The following is a 15,120-nucleotide window of genomic DNA, read 5'->3' as shown; positions in this document are numbered from 1 at the left end:
TCAGACAGGGACATTTAGGTCTGCCGAAACTGTCTGCTGCCTTTTGTTCTGATATGCCCTGCCCACAGAGGTGGAATCTACAGCAAGGCAGTAGGCCTTGCTGAGCTGCGGTGGGCTCCACCCAGTTCAAGCTTTCTGGCCTCCTTGTTTACACTCAGTTGGAAATGCAGAAATCACCTGTCTTCTGCGTCAATCTCGCTGAGAGCTGCAGACCAGAGCTGTTCCTATTCAGCCATCTTGGAACTTATCCTTTTTTTTTTTTTTTTGAGATGGAGTCTTTCTCTGACACTCAGACTGGAGCACAGTGGCACAATCATGGTTGGCTGCAACCTCTGGCTCCTGGGTTCAAGCCATTCTCCTGCCTCAGCCTCCCCAGTAGCTGGGATTACAAGCATGAACCACCATGCCTGGCTAGCTTTTGTATTTTTAGTAGAGACAGGATTTTACCATGTTGCCCAGGCTGGTCTCAAACTCCTGACCTCAAGTGATTTGCCCACCTTGGTCTCCCAAAGTGCTGGGATTACAGGCATGAGTCACCATGCCCAGCCCCATTTCCATCTCTTGATTCTTGTATTTATTCTGGCTGTAGGAAAGACAGCACCACATATTGGTCTCTGATTCAAAACACACACTGCCTCTTGTAAGATAGCATGGCTTTCTTTCAGGACATTGTCTTTAAACCAACTGAGTCTTCTGTAAGCCATTACACTTTTCTACTAGGCCAGATGTTTCTGGGTGAAGGAATACATGGTATGACCTGTAAATTTTATGGGCGTAATCCCATCGTTGTATTTCTTTTGCTGTGAAATAATCACAAGCACTGTTGTGCAGAATACAATTAAAATGAGTAAGGCATTTTATGAGTCCATGAATAGTGGTGCCAGTATTATAGGCAGGGAAGGTAAGTCCATATTCAGAATATGTGTCTATTCCAGTGAAAAGATCTCTGTCCACTTCCATGAGGGAAACAGTCCAATATAATCAACCGACCACCAGGTGGCTGGCTAACTTGTCTCCCCAAGGAAGGGTGCCAAATTAGAGACCCAGTGTTGGTTTTTGCTGTTGACCAGTTAGTATTGTTAGCAGTAGCAATGTAGCTAGGCTATAAGGTCAGCCTTTGTGAGAACATCATATTGCTGAGCCCATGCAAAGCCTCTATTCTGGACAACATGACCAGTTTGCACATGGGTCCATTGAGAGATCACTAGGGTGACTGGGGAAAGTGGCTGACTGACATCAAGAGAATGAGTCATTTTGTTCATCTGATCATTAAAAGTTTCCTCATCAGATGGTGCCGTTTGATGAGTATCTACATGGGGCACAAATGTATTCACATGGAGTGTTTCAACCATCCTGAAAGGTCCATCCATCCACATACCTCTTCCTTAGATCTTCTTCTATCAATCTTCCAATCTTGTCCTCTCTGAGTCCTTGATCATCCAGCCCAAATGTTAGCAACTGCCCATGAATCAGTGCTGATCCATACTTCTGACCATGATTCAGTCCAGACAAGGTGGACAACAAAACATGTTGCTCTAAATTATGCTCATTAGGAGAATTGCCCTCTACTCCTGCCCTTCAAGGCCACCTCTCATTGGGACTGTAATGATGTAACCATCCACCTCTGGTTGGTAACAGTACATCATGTACAATCATTTGTATACCAGGCCTGGGATTTTCCCCTCTCAATCAGTTGTAAGAAACTGCTTATAAAGTAATAGATATGAGTTGAGAGAGGAACAGTCGCTGTTGAAGGACTCTTCATGGAATTACCTATTTCCTATTTCTGCATAAGTCTGATATATGCCATTTCCACTTGATGACAGATTGCTGCCATGTGTATCCAACCTTATGGCTTGGTGGTCCAGATAGCACCCATTTCATAAAGGGAAGCTCAGTTAACATTGCCACTTGATGTCCCATAGTTAGGCATTCAGTCTCTACCCAGGGCTAAATAGCCAGATGAGGGTTGTTTCTGAAAAGCTCAAATAATTATTTGCAGAAAAGGGTGTGGATTTGGTCCAAAGCCATAGAGGTCTATATGATGATTTTCCTTTGATACAAAGGGTATCGGCTTACTATATAATAGAGTTAGAATTTTATATGTAGAGCCATTTCAGTATTCAATATCGCCACTCTCAGGGGTAATTTTTATTTTCTTGTTAGAAAACTTTTGTTTAAAATATGTTGTTTTGGGCCAGGAGCAGTGGCTCACGGCTGAAATCCCAGCACTTTGGGAGGCCAAAGCAGATCATGAGGTCAGGAGTTCGAGACCAACCTGGTCAACATGGTGAAACCCTGTTTCTACTAAAAATGCAAAATTTAACTGGGCATAGCGGCAGGAGCCTGTAATCCCAGCTACTTGGGAGGCTGAGGCAGGAAAATTATTTGAACCTTGAAGGCGGAAGTTGCAGTGAGCCGAGATCGCACCACTGCTCTCCAGTCTGGGCAACACAAGCAAAACTCCATCTCAAAAAAAAGTGCTATTTTAGTCAGATGCAGTGACTCACGCTTGTAATCCCAGCACTTTGGGAGGCCAAAGCAAGTGGATCACCTGAAGTTAGGAGTTTGAGATCAGCCTGGCCAACATGGTGAGACCCCATCTCTACTAAAAATACAAAAGTTAGCTGGGCGTAGTGGCCTGTGCCTGTAATCCCATCTACTCGGGAGGCTGAAGCAGGATAATTGCTTGAACCCGGGAGGCAGAGGTTGCAGTGAGCTAGGATGCACCACTGCACTCCAGCCTGGGCAACAGAGAGAGACTCCATCTCAAAAAAATAAAATAAAATAAAAATGTTATTTTTATCTTCTGATCTTCCTCAAAATTCTACTCCGGTTTCTATTGGCCTTATTATTTTATGTCAACTTTTCCTTCACTTTCCTTCTCCTATTGCGTTTTTTCTTGTATTTTCCTCCTTTTGTTTCTGCGGATATTGCCTTTTCCGTCGACCTTTTCCAAGTTTTTCTCATTTCTGTTAATTTTCTATTTGACACACTTAATTTCTGCTCCTTAGTCTTCCTATTCTTTCTTGCCTCCACTTTTGTCTGTCTGCATTTTTTAATCGATTACATTTTATTTCTACTAGTTCTTACTAGTGCCATTTAAAGAATCTAACACATGCCCCTGAGATAAAATTTTTTATTCATTCTTGTAGAGCTTAAAGGATTCCAGTGGAAAAGATAGCAGTGGAAAAACTTATTCAGTACACGTGAATATTTAATATAGTGTGGTTGAATTAGTTGTTGAAAAGGTCAAAGTTCGATATTTCTAAAAATCAGAGAGAGTCCCCAAAGGCAAAATTCTTATTTCTGTATGGTCATAGTGCATCACTAACCTTGAGCACCCTTGCAAATCTGCAACTTTAGATATTAAAAAGGGAAAGCAACTCTATATGCATACCCTACAGCCAGGTATGTTAATGTGTTGTATTTATTATACAACACAGCTTTTTAATAAACTCCACAGTTGTAAAGATTTCATCTCTGATCATATATTAAGCAGTTTTATAAGCTTCCAGTTCAAAATATAAATATTGTAGTTACACTTAGGACACCCTCTAGTAAAGTCAAACATATTTTAAACATTCTTACATGAAGATGTTTGACCCAGAAAAGTCTACTGTAACATATCTGAAAAATTTTTAAGCACCTAAAATTTCTCTACCAATAGCACAAACACAGTTGTAATACCAAATTTCTCAGTAGTGAAAATAATATTTTCCTGAGACATAATCTTGGATAGTGATATTTAAGGAGAAAGTTCAATCTGTGGTCATATACATCTTCACAAGAAAATAATTGAACTAACATTGGCTTTTGCAGTAATGTAAATAAAACTCCAGTGATTCCTGAAAGATTTCTTGTAATAAACACGTTGCCATTTGAATAATACATTTCATTAGCAAATTATATTCTAGAAGCAAACTCATCTTATCATATAAGTAATATAATTAAGATATCTTACATGTTATATGTTACTTAACATTTCTTTTAAAAATTGTTTTTTTTTATTTTTTGTAGACATGGAGTCTAGAATTCCTGGGCTGAAGCGACCCTCCTGTCTCAGCCTCCCGAAGTGTTGAGATTACAGGCATGAGCAACCACACCTGGCCTTACTTAACATTCATTAAATTAAACATATATATATATATATACACACTGTTTTTTTTTTTTTTTTTTTTTTGAGACAGAGTCTCTCTCTGTCACCCAGACTGGAGTGCAGTGGCATGATTTTAGTTCACTGCAACCTCTGCCTGCCAGGTTCAAGAGATTCTCCTGCCTCAGCCTCCCTGAGTAGCTGAGATTACAGGTGTGCACTACCCACCTGGTTACTTTTTTTTTTCTTTTTTAGTAGAGATGGGGTTTCTTCATGTTGGTCATGCTCGTCTCGAACTCCTGACCTGAAATGATCCACCCGCCTCAGCCTCCCAGAGTGCTGGGATTACAGATGTGAGCCACCGTGCCTGGCCAGGATTAAATATATTTAAAATTTTTAATATGAATAAATTTGTTAAGAAGCAAAAACCAGTGGTTGGGGCATTATCTATAGCCAGTGTAAAAAGAAAAAATTATTCAATGATACCTGCTGAAGCACAGTAAGGGAGATTTTATTCAGGACCACTGTGATAGGCAGAGGGACCACCACAATGACGTCTTGCAATGGGAAAGTGAGACTGGGCTCAACTTCAATAACAGCACGGTGGGAATATATAGCCAAGCAGCACAGTGGGGGTCAGTAGGTAGAAAATTACAAAGAAGAAACCTCAGGGGTAAAGAGGATTCAAGCTAAACCAAACTAACAGGAATTTTGCCGAAGACAGGCCAGGGTGACCGGATATCACCTGGGGAATGGAGAGAATGAGGAACTTGATCAGATATTGAAGATTATCAGATATCATGGATGAGGGCGGCTCCTGCCAAATTCACTCAGCAGGGTTCTTTGCTAAAACTGGATTTTACAAGAAAGTGGACAAATGGGCCTAGCAGAAGGTTAATAAGCCTGACTAAAGTTTGGCCAAGCGAGGGATCTTTGTCACCAGATTGTCAGGATTCAAATTCTGCTTCTGAAACTTATTAGCTGTGTAACCTTGGGAAAATTACTTAACCCACGGCCCAGCTTTCACATCTATAAAATGAAACTAATAGTAATACATACTTACAGGATTATTACGAGGGTTAAACGACTTAATATATGCACAGCCCTTAGGAAAAGTGCCTTTTAGCTGGGTGTGGTCACATGCACGTGAAGTACCAGCTACTAGGGAGGCCGAGGCAGGAAAATCTCTTGAACCTGGGAGATGGAGGTTGCAGTGAGCTGAGATTGCACCACTGCACTCAGCCTGGGTGACAAAGAGATACTTTGTCTTGAAAAAGAAAGAAGAAAGAAAGAAAAAGAAAGAAAGAAAGAAAGAAAGAAAGAAAGAAAGAAAGAAAGAAAGAAAGAAAGAAAGAAAGAAAGAAAAGAAAGAGACAAAGAAAGAAAGAAAGAGAGAAAGAGACAGAGAGAAAGAAGAAAGAAAGAGAGAGACAGAAAGAAAGAGAGAAAGAAAGAAAGAAAAAGAAAGAAAGAAAGAGCACCTAGCACTTACATGTAATATCTAAGTGCCAGGTGTTTTTCTGAGGCAGCTCAACACAATAGCTAGACTCTAGAGCCAAACTGACAGTTTCTAATCCCAGCGCTACCACTTTCTACTTGAATATTAGAGAAGTTACTTAAGTATCCTGTGCCTCAATTTCCTCACCTATCAAATGGGAGTGATAATAGTACTTGCCAGGAGGCAGAGGTTGCAGTGAGCCGAGATCGCGCCACTGCCCTCCAGCCTGGGCAACAGAGCGAGACACTGTTAAAAAAAAAAAAACAGAATTATTGTGGGTTGATAACACAAAGTACTGTGGCTGGTACAGTAAGTTCTATGCAAATGTTTGCTTTTACCTGCCTTACCTGAGTGCCACTGGGGCTTGAAAAGGCACATTGCTCTTTTTCTTTCCTCTGATTCATGGAAACCCAAACAGCTTGGTGGAATTGTCAGGTAGCCCATCCTCCGTGGACTCACTGAATACTCCCATGGGACAGCTAGGCCAACTGCCAGGATTCGTTCTGCCTAGGGTGCCCTGTCCCTAGGCAAAAGAACAATTCATGCTGGGCACGGTGGCTCACGCCTGTAATCCGAGCACTTTGGAGGCTGAGGCGGGAGAATCACCTGAGGTCAGGAGTTTGAAACAAGCCTGGCTAATATGGCAAAACCCTGTCTCTACTAAAAGTACAAAAATTATCCTGGCGTGGTGGTAGGCACCTGTAATCCCAGCTACTTGAGAAGCTAAGGTACAAGAATCACTTAAACCCGGGAGGTGGAGATTGCAGTGAGTCGAGATCACACCACTGCACTCCAGCCTGGGCAACAGGGCAAGACTCTATCTCAATAATTTAAAAAAAAAAAAATCGTGCAAAAGAACAATGATCATTATTTATATTTTATTTTAGAGACAGAGTCTCACTTTGTCACCCAAGCTGAAGTCCAGTGGCATGAACATGGCTCACTGCACTCTGACCTCCATCCAGGCTTAGGCGATCGTCCTGCCTCAGCCTCTTGATTAGCTGGGACTACAGGTTCATGCCACCACATCTGGCTAATTTTTGTATTTTTTGTAGAGATGGGGTTTCGCCATGTTGCCCAGGCTGGTCTTGAACTCTGGTGCTCAAGCAATCCACCCGCCTTAACCTCCCAAAATGCTGGGGTTACAGGCATAAGCCACTGCACCCAGCCTATTTATATAAATTAAAACAACAAGGAGAGAGGTATAGAATCAGCTGAAGGTTGTAACATATTTCAGTTGTCTCCAGTTCTACTCTGCAACTGTTTTTTATCTAAGTATTTTTTGTGTCTAAATATTTCTCCACGTATTTATCACTTAGGTCTTCTGGACCTCAATTTTCTCATTCGCAAAATGAAAGGATTGTACTCAAAAATCTCTCACGATTGTTCTTGGTATGAAATTCTAAAATTCTAGCATTCTATCCACATGATACATAGTGTTTGGGTGCGGTGTGGCCTAGGAGAGATGAAATCTTAGTTTCTATTTGAATCAAGGCCAAAACTCAAATGCCACTGTTGGTGACAGCTGCCTAAACTGTAGATCTCAACAAACCTTATACTCTCTTGTTACCATGAAGGGAAAGCACCAAAATAAATTGTAACCTTTACAGTGATATGTATTTCTATGGCTAAATTGCTATAAAACTCCTGAACTACTTGAAAACAACAGAATGTTACAGGCCTGAAAGTTTCTAAAATTGTCTCAAATCCAAGCATAAATTTTAAGTTTAAATGAGGCATATATTACACACATATACACACACACACATATGTAAAAGTGCTTTGTAGAGTTGATACATTTTGCAAAAGTAAGATGTGATCATGTATAAAATCAATCTGGTCTTATTTTAATAGAAGAGCTTTATAATAATAACTTGTGGAGATTGAAATCTCTAGTTATTTAGCAAGCATAGAGAAATTCTTTCTTCTAAACTGACATCAAAGCATTTCTAGTTAATAAGATGTCCAAGTAAGATTTCATGTATATGAAGTCATGCCAGTTGCCAGGAAGAGAAGCAGCTTTACTTTGAGGGTTTTGAGTTTCCACATTTGCTTTTAGCTTCTTTGCCAGAGGCACATACTTCTCGTCCACCCCAACAAATTTCTATGATGTTTTTAATAGCAAGGCATTTTTCCACTGCCTTTTTCAGATTGCAGAATGATTAATTGGTTGGCAAAATTTGTTGATCTATTATTATGACCCCTAGTTTATCATGTAATGATTAACTCTGTAGTATTCTTTAAAACATGGCTTGGGTTCATCTTTGTAGCAATACAGTGATCTATTTACCAATGTATATTTATTTGAAATATGATTTTTTGTACAAAACCATATTATCATGCCTGAAACAATACAACATTAGCATACCTCTTCACATATTCTGCAGCATCTGTTTTGATATGTTTCTTGATCATATATTCACTCTTTCACTAATCACTACAGAAGATCTCTAGATTATTATTAACCAAGGTTTTCATTATCATATATATGCGATCATTTTCCACAATTTGTATTTCAATTCATATAGTAAAATTCACACATCTATGAATTTTGACTAATGCATTCAGTCATGTAATCACCAGCACTGTCAAGATATAAAATTATTCCATCATCCAAAAATATTCTCTCATGCTACTCCTTTGTAGTCAGCCCTTTTCCCTAACTCTAACCAGTGGCAACTACTGATCTGATCTCTACCCTTAGAGTTGCTTTTTCCAGAATGTCATTCAAATGAAATCATACAGCATGTAGCCCTTCCTGTCTAGCTTCTTTCACCTAAAATAATGCATTTGAGATTCCTTAATGGGGTTGCTTGTATCAATATCTTATTCCTTTTTGTTGCAGAATAGTATTCCTTTATATGTATGTACCCCAGTTTGTCGATTCATTCCCCAGTATAAGGACATCTGGGTTGTTTCCAGTTTTTGGTGATTATGAATAAAGCTGCAATAAACATTTGCATGCAGTATTCTGTGTGACTGTAAGTTTTCATTTCTCTTGGGTAAATATTTTGGAGTGGGATTGCTGATCACATGGTATTTTATATTTAAATTTGTAAGAAACTTCCAAACTTTTTCTCAAGCTAGTTGTACCATTTTTCACTCCCCCTAGCTATGTATGAGAGTTCTGGTTGTCCCAAATACTCATCAACATTTAATACTGTCAGTCTTTATTTTACTGTAGCCATTCACTAGCATCTCATTGTGATTTCAGTTTGTATTTCCTTTTTGACAAATAATGTTGAACATTTTTCCATCAGCTTATTAGCTGCTCATATATCTTCTTTAGTGTGGCATCTATTTGAAACTTTTCCTCATTTTAAAACAGCAGGTTGCTTGTTTTCTTACTATTGAGATTTTTGAAAATTGAGGTAATATGTATATAACATAATATTTAACTTTTTAACCTTTCATAAGCATACAATTCAGTGGCATTAATATACTCACAGTGTTTTATAACCATCACCAACATCTATACTCAATCATCCCCAACCAAAACCTGTACTCATTAAATAATGACCTCCCTCTTCGCCCTAGTATCCCCCAACCCCACCTCCCAGACCCTGGTAACCTCTATTCTACTTTCTGTGTCTATTAATTTTCCAATTCTAAGTACCTCATGTAAGTGGTATCATACAATATTTGTCCTTCTGTGTCTGGCTCATTTCACTAAGCATGTTTTCAAAGTCCACCCATGTTGTGGCATATATCAAAATTGCATTCCACTTTATGGCTTATTAACGTTTTGCTGAATCTATTTAGCAAGTCTTAAGTGCTCCTTTTATGCACTGCTTTCAAGTCCTTTTTCAGATATATATGTACACACACACACGCATATATATCTATACACACACACGTATATACATATATATATATATTTTTTGAGATAGGGTCTCACCCTATCACCTAGGCTGGAGTGCAGTGGTGCCATAACAGCTCACTACAGCCTTGACCTCCTTGGCTCAATCAGTTCTCCCACCTTTGCCTCCCAAGTAGCTAGGACTATAGGTGTGTACCACCATGCCTGGCAAAATTTTGATTTTTTGTAGAAACAGGGTCTCATTATGTTGCCCAGGTGGATCTTGAAACTCCTGGCCTCAAATTATCTTCCCAAGTCAGCCTCCCAAAGTGCTGGGAGCCACCATGCCTGACCGAGATATTTAATTTGTAAATATTTTCTCCCAAACTGTTGCTTGTCTTATTATTTTCTTTGGAGTTTTTCAAAGAGGCAAAAAAATTTAATTTTTATGAAGTCCAATGTATCAATTTTTTTCCTTTTAAGGACTATGACTTTGATGTCATATTTAAGAACTCCTTGCCTAATCCAATATCAAAAAGATTTTCTGTGTTTTCTTCTAAAGTTTTAAAGTTCTACATTTAGGTCCCTGATCCATTTTGAGCCAATTTTTATATAAAACTTAAGGTATGGATTGGGCTTATGTTTTACATGTGGATCAAATTGTTCCAGAACAATTTGTTGGAAACATTAACTTTTCTCCATTGAATTTCCTAGTAAAAAATCAATTGACTATATTTTTGAGGATTTATTGCTAGACTCTCTATTATATTCTATTGATCTATGTGTCTATTCTTTTGCCAAAACCACACTGTCTTGATTACTGTAGATTTACAGTAAATCTTGACATCAGATAGCGTGAGTCCTTCAACTCCCTTCTTTTTCAAAATTGTTTCGACTATTCTATTTCCTTCGCCTTTACAAATAAATTCTAGAATCACCTTGTTGATATCTACAGGAAATCCTGCTGAGGCTGGGATTGAGGTTGGGGTGAATCCATAGATCAACTTGGTGAGAACTGATTTTAGCATTTGTGATTATTTTTGGATGCAACTATCTGATTCAAAATTTCTGCAATAAATCCTTCACTTCTACTAAATAAAACATGATATTGTTTTGTCTTAATGAACCTAATACAGGTATTTGAAATCAATTTCTTTCTGTATCAGTTGAGTTGTATGCAGGTGATTTGTGTTGTAATGAATTATTTTTAGCTACTAAGTTTTAGTGATAGAAAGCTATAGTCATTTTTAATTTATTGATTTAGTTATATTATTATTATTTAAATGATGATGCTCTTTTTTGTTTTGGAACTATTTAGATCTTTACATGAGCTTAAGTTGTTATCTATTTATTTGTTGTGGTAAAATACACATTACAATTTACCGTTTTAACTGTTAAGTGTAAAATTCAGTGGCATTAAGTATATTCACATTGTTGCACAACCATCACCACCATCTATCTCTAGAACTTTTTTCATCTCCCCAGACTGAAACTCTGTACCAGTTAAACAATAACTCCCAATTTCCCTTAGTCCCTGGTAACCACCATTCCACTTTCTATCTCTATGAATTAGACTACTCCAAGTACCTCATATCAGTGGAGTCACACCATATTTATCCGTATGTGACTGGCTTATTTCAGTTAGCATGTCTTCGAGGTTCATATGTATTGTAGCATGTGTCAGAATGTCCTTCCTTTTTAAGGCTGAATAATATTCCATTATATGTACACACTACATTTTGTTTAGCTATTGATCTGTCCATGGATCCATGGCCGCTAGGGATTACTTTCACCTTTTGGCTATTGGGAACAATACTGCTATGAACACTGGTGTATATACACAGCTTTTCAGTTCCTGCTTTCAATTCTTTGCATTCCACAAAGTAGAATTGCTAGATCATATCATAATTCTTTGTTTAATGTGTATATATATATATTTTTTTTGAGACAGAGTCTTGCTCTGTCACCCAGGCTGGAGTGCGGTGGTGCCGTCTTGGCTCACTGCAACCTCTGCCTCCCTGGTTCAAATGATTCTCCTGCTTCAGCCTTGGGAGTATCTGGGACTCCAGGTGGGCACCACCACGCCTGGCTAATTTTTGTATTTTTAGTAGCGATGGGGTTTCACCCTGTTGCCCAGGCTGGTCTCAAACACCTGGCCTCAAGTGGTCTGCCCGCCTCAGCCTCCCAAGGTGCTGGGATTACAGGCATGAGCCACCGCACCTGGCCCTATGTTTCATCCTTTGAGGAACTGCCATACTAATGAGCTAAAGTCTTATTTGATCTACTTGTTTAACATTGCTTTTTATGTTATTGTCAGATTTATGAGTAGTATGTAGAAAAGGAAATGAATTTTAGACATTAGTGAATGATATTGTAGACAGTGGGGAAAGTCAAGAAAAATATAAAGGAGATACTCTTCAAGGAAGGAATTCGAACGTCTTGCACTTATGTCATAGGATCATTGGAATGTCACTCTTCCAGCAGGAAGCCTCTGTGGCAGGTGGTGCCCTTACCTGAGTTTTGCTCAAGCCTGCTGAGCTCATTCCACCCATTTGGCCTGGCAGGCTGAGCTCGTCTCATGCTACCAGCCCAGATCCCATGCTTGCCAAAAGCGAGCCAGGCACAGAGCAGGGAGGGTGCACGAGCGAGTGAGCACGGGGTCTGGCTACTGCTCACAGCCAGGCACGCTGGCTGCTGCAGTGGGGAAGGCAGCTCCAGGAAGCAGCACAGGTGCCCACTGGGTGCAAGCCTGCAGCTGGATCTGATACACCACAAGCACCTTCCGCTGTGGGCGCCCGCATCTGGACGAGGGAACACGGTGGCGCCCGAAAGCTTGGAGATGCCAGAAACCACAGAGCTCCAAAGAGGGTGTCACAGCCCTGGCTCAGGGAGCCACTAGGTCTGGGCTCGCAGAAGGGCTGCAGCTCTTCTCTCCTTGTCGCCCACAATGTGGCCAGTGGGAGGTGAGGGGGCGTGTTACAGCCCTGTTTGTGTTACAGCACTTTCAGTCCTACCATTCAGCAGGCCCGAAGTTCTTGTCCTGTGTCTAGGAAGAATGAGGTACAGGGATAACTGGAGGGTGAGCAAGGCAAAAAGGTGCTTTATTGAATGACAGTACACAGGTCTCAGGAGACCTAAAGTGGGTAGCTCCTTTCCACAGGCAGGTCATCCAATGAGTGCAGCTCTCGGCGGAGAGGAGACCCAGAGTGGGTAGATCCTATCGGCATATGGGTAGATCCTAACAGCCTATCCACAGGCAGGTCGTCTAGACATTTCCCTGAGTTTGGCTGAGTCCAGGGCTTTTAATGGGTTCAGAAGGGAGGAAGTGCATGCTGATTGGTCCATGAGTAGGCCTGGAAAAAGGACCAGAAGTTCTCACTCCCAGCTGTGGACTCCACGCTAAACTGACAGTCTGGCCCCTAGGCTTCAGACTGTCCCTGGCTTGAGGGTGGGGCTTTACTGGGGACCCATCCCTTTCTGCCCAGGAGCCTGTCTGCCTCCTGCCACCATCTAAATGTCACCCATGGCACCCAGGATGTTTGGACCCACACTCAGCCCCCCTTGGCCTCCCTCCTGTGCTTGTTGGCACCCCAAGTCTGGAGGGGGCTGTGGTGGCAGGGTACTGGTATGTCAGCTCCTGGGCCTGGCCTCAACTTTGCTCTGAAATCGGAGCAGGCGCCAGGGACAGGGAGAGGCCAGGCAGCGGGAGCAGGCACTTTTGAGCCTGTGGGGGCAGGGGGCTTCCTGGTCCCCGAGAGCACGGGATGCCTGGGTCCGCAGCTGTGGCTGTGAGAGTTTCCAGCTCTCACTGGCTTCACAGAGCATACAGCCCTGACCACACCTTCCCCACTGCAGCCTGTGTCTTTGCAGTGGCTGCTACAGATGAGCCGCTGCTGCCATCACTTACACCACTACTGGAGCTGCAGTATGTTCACAGAACCATTATTTGCTTTCTAAAATTCTATTAATGTGAGAGATATAGTCAGCGTCTGAGTTTATTTTTTATTTATTTATTTTTTTAGACGGTGTCTCGCTCTGTTGCCCAGGCTGGAGTGCAATGATGCAATCTCGGCTCACTGCAACCTCTGCCTGCTGGGTTCAAGCAATTCTCCTGCCTCAGCTTCCCAAGTAGCTGGGACTACAGGTGCATGCCACCACGCCCAGCTAATTGTTGTATTTTTAGTAGAGATGGGGTTTCACCAACATGGTTGGCCAGGCTGGTCTCGAACTCTTGATCTTAGGTGATCCGCCCACCTTGGCCTCCCAAAGTACTGAGATTACAGTCAAGAGCTGCTGCGCCTGGCCAGAATTTTTTAAATTTAATTTTATTAGTATGCAAAAAGAAAAGCTAATATTGCAAATTCCTTAGCCCTGGAAAGGGAAGGTTTTGTACCAGGTTTTAAAAAAATTAACAATTTCTTTAATAACCATTTTATGGCCTCATTCAGAATTTACCAGAATGCTGTTTTTAAAAGTTTATGAAGGCTGGGCATGGTGGCTTATGCCTGTAATCCCAGCACTTTGCCATCATGTCCAGCTAATTTTTGTATTTTCTGTAGAGACAGGGTTTCACCCTGCCCAGGCTGGCCTCAAACTCCTGGACTCAAGGGATTCTCCTGCCTTGGCCTCCCAATGTGCTGGGATTACAGGTGTGAGCCACGGTATCCAGCCTATCCTATATTTTAAAGCACCTCTTTGTACTTTCTCCTCAATAATTCCCTCTCCCAGTAGTGGCTGTCCACCCACGTCATCCCTCTTTACTATGCCTTTTGGAGCACTCTCCACAAACAAACAAACAAACACAAACTATTTTCTCAAGAACATTGCATTTCCTTTAGAGTGTTTTACTCTTTGAATTGCCTGCTAGAAAGCTCAGGGCCAATTTTGTGAATAAATTTCACTTTCTTCTTTGTCTTATAATCTTATTCTCCCTTCTTTGCTTTGTCTCTAATACTTAAAAAGAAAAAAAAAAAACTTTACTGTGTTGTTAACGTATTTGTAAAACCTCCTTAGTACCTTTTAGAACAACACGAGATTATAATGAATGAATACTCTGGCACTGGCTGCTAATTGTCTATCCAAAATCTTGCAGCCATAAGAAAAAAATGAAATCATGTCCTTTGAAGCAACATGGATGCAGCTAGAGGCCATTATCCTAAGGGAGTTAATGCAGAAACAGAAAAGCAAATACCTCATGTTCTCACCTATAAATGGGAGATAAACACTGGATGGTATACATAGACACAAAGATGGAAACAATAGACACGGGGGGCTCCAAAAAAGAGTAGGGATGGAGGGGTGCAAGGGTTAAAAAGCTAACTATCAGATGCTATGTTCACTACTTGGGTGATGAGATCATTAGAAGCCCAAACCTTGGTAGCATGCAATATACCTGTGTAACAAGCCAGCACACGTACACCCTGAATCTAAAGTAAAAATAAATAAATAAATAAAATAACCCCCAGAGAGCTAGATAGCTAACCATCTCCGCTATGTGAGAACACAGTGGAAAGATGCCATCTGCAAACCAGAAAACAGGCCCCCACCAGACACTGAGTATGCAGGTTCCTTGATCCTGGACTTCTGGCCTCCAGAACTGTGACAAATCAATTTCTGTTGATATATATAATCTTGCTTTCTTTCTTTTTCTTTTTACTTTTCTTTTTCTTTTCCTTTTCCTTTTCCTTTCCTTTTCTTTCTTTCTTTCTTTTTTTTTTTTTTTTTTTT

The 15,120-nt window shown here is 40.8% G+C and overlaps 2 protein-coding genes across 2 annotated transcripts in view; one reads left to right on the top strand and one right to left on the bottom strand.

Annotated features, from left to right (window-relative positions):
* Positions 1-1,023, bottom strand: part of YAF2 (YY1 associated factor 2) — a 96,851-nt gene extending 95,828 nt beyond the window's left edge. The window contains exon 1 of the mRNA XM_011999047.1: positions 994-1,023. The gene's annotated coding sequence lies outside the window, so the exon portion shown is untranslated. The remainder of the gene's footprint in view (positions 1-993) is intronic.
* Positions 1-15,120, top strand: part of PPHLN1 (periphilin 1) — a 219,392-nt gene that overhangs the window by 15,706 nt on the left and 188,566 nt on the right. The window lies entirely within an intron of this gene.

The sequence above is a fragment of the Mandrillus leucophaeus genome, unplaced genomic scaffold (assembly GCF_000951045.1).
Source record: "Mandrillus leucophaeus isolate KB7577 unplaced genomic scaffold, Mleu.le_1.0 Scaffold580, whole genome shotgun sequence".
In the NCBI taxonomy this organism is placed as follows: Eukaryota; Metazoa; Chordata; class Mammalia; order Primates; family Cercopithecidae; genus Mandrillus; species Mandrillus leucophaeus.
This window is presented reverse-complemented; position numbering and strand designations above follow the sequence as displayed.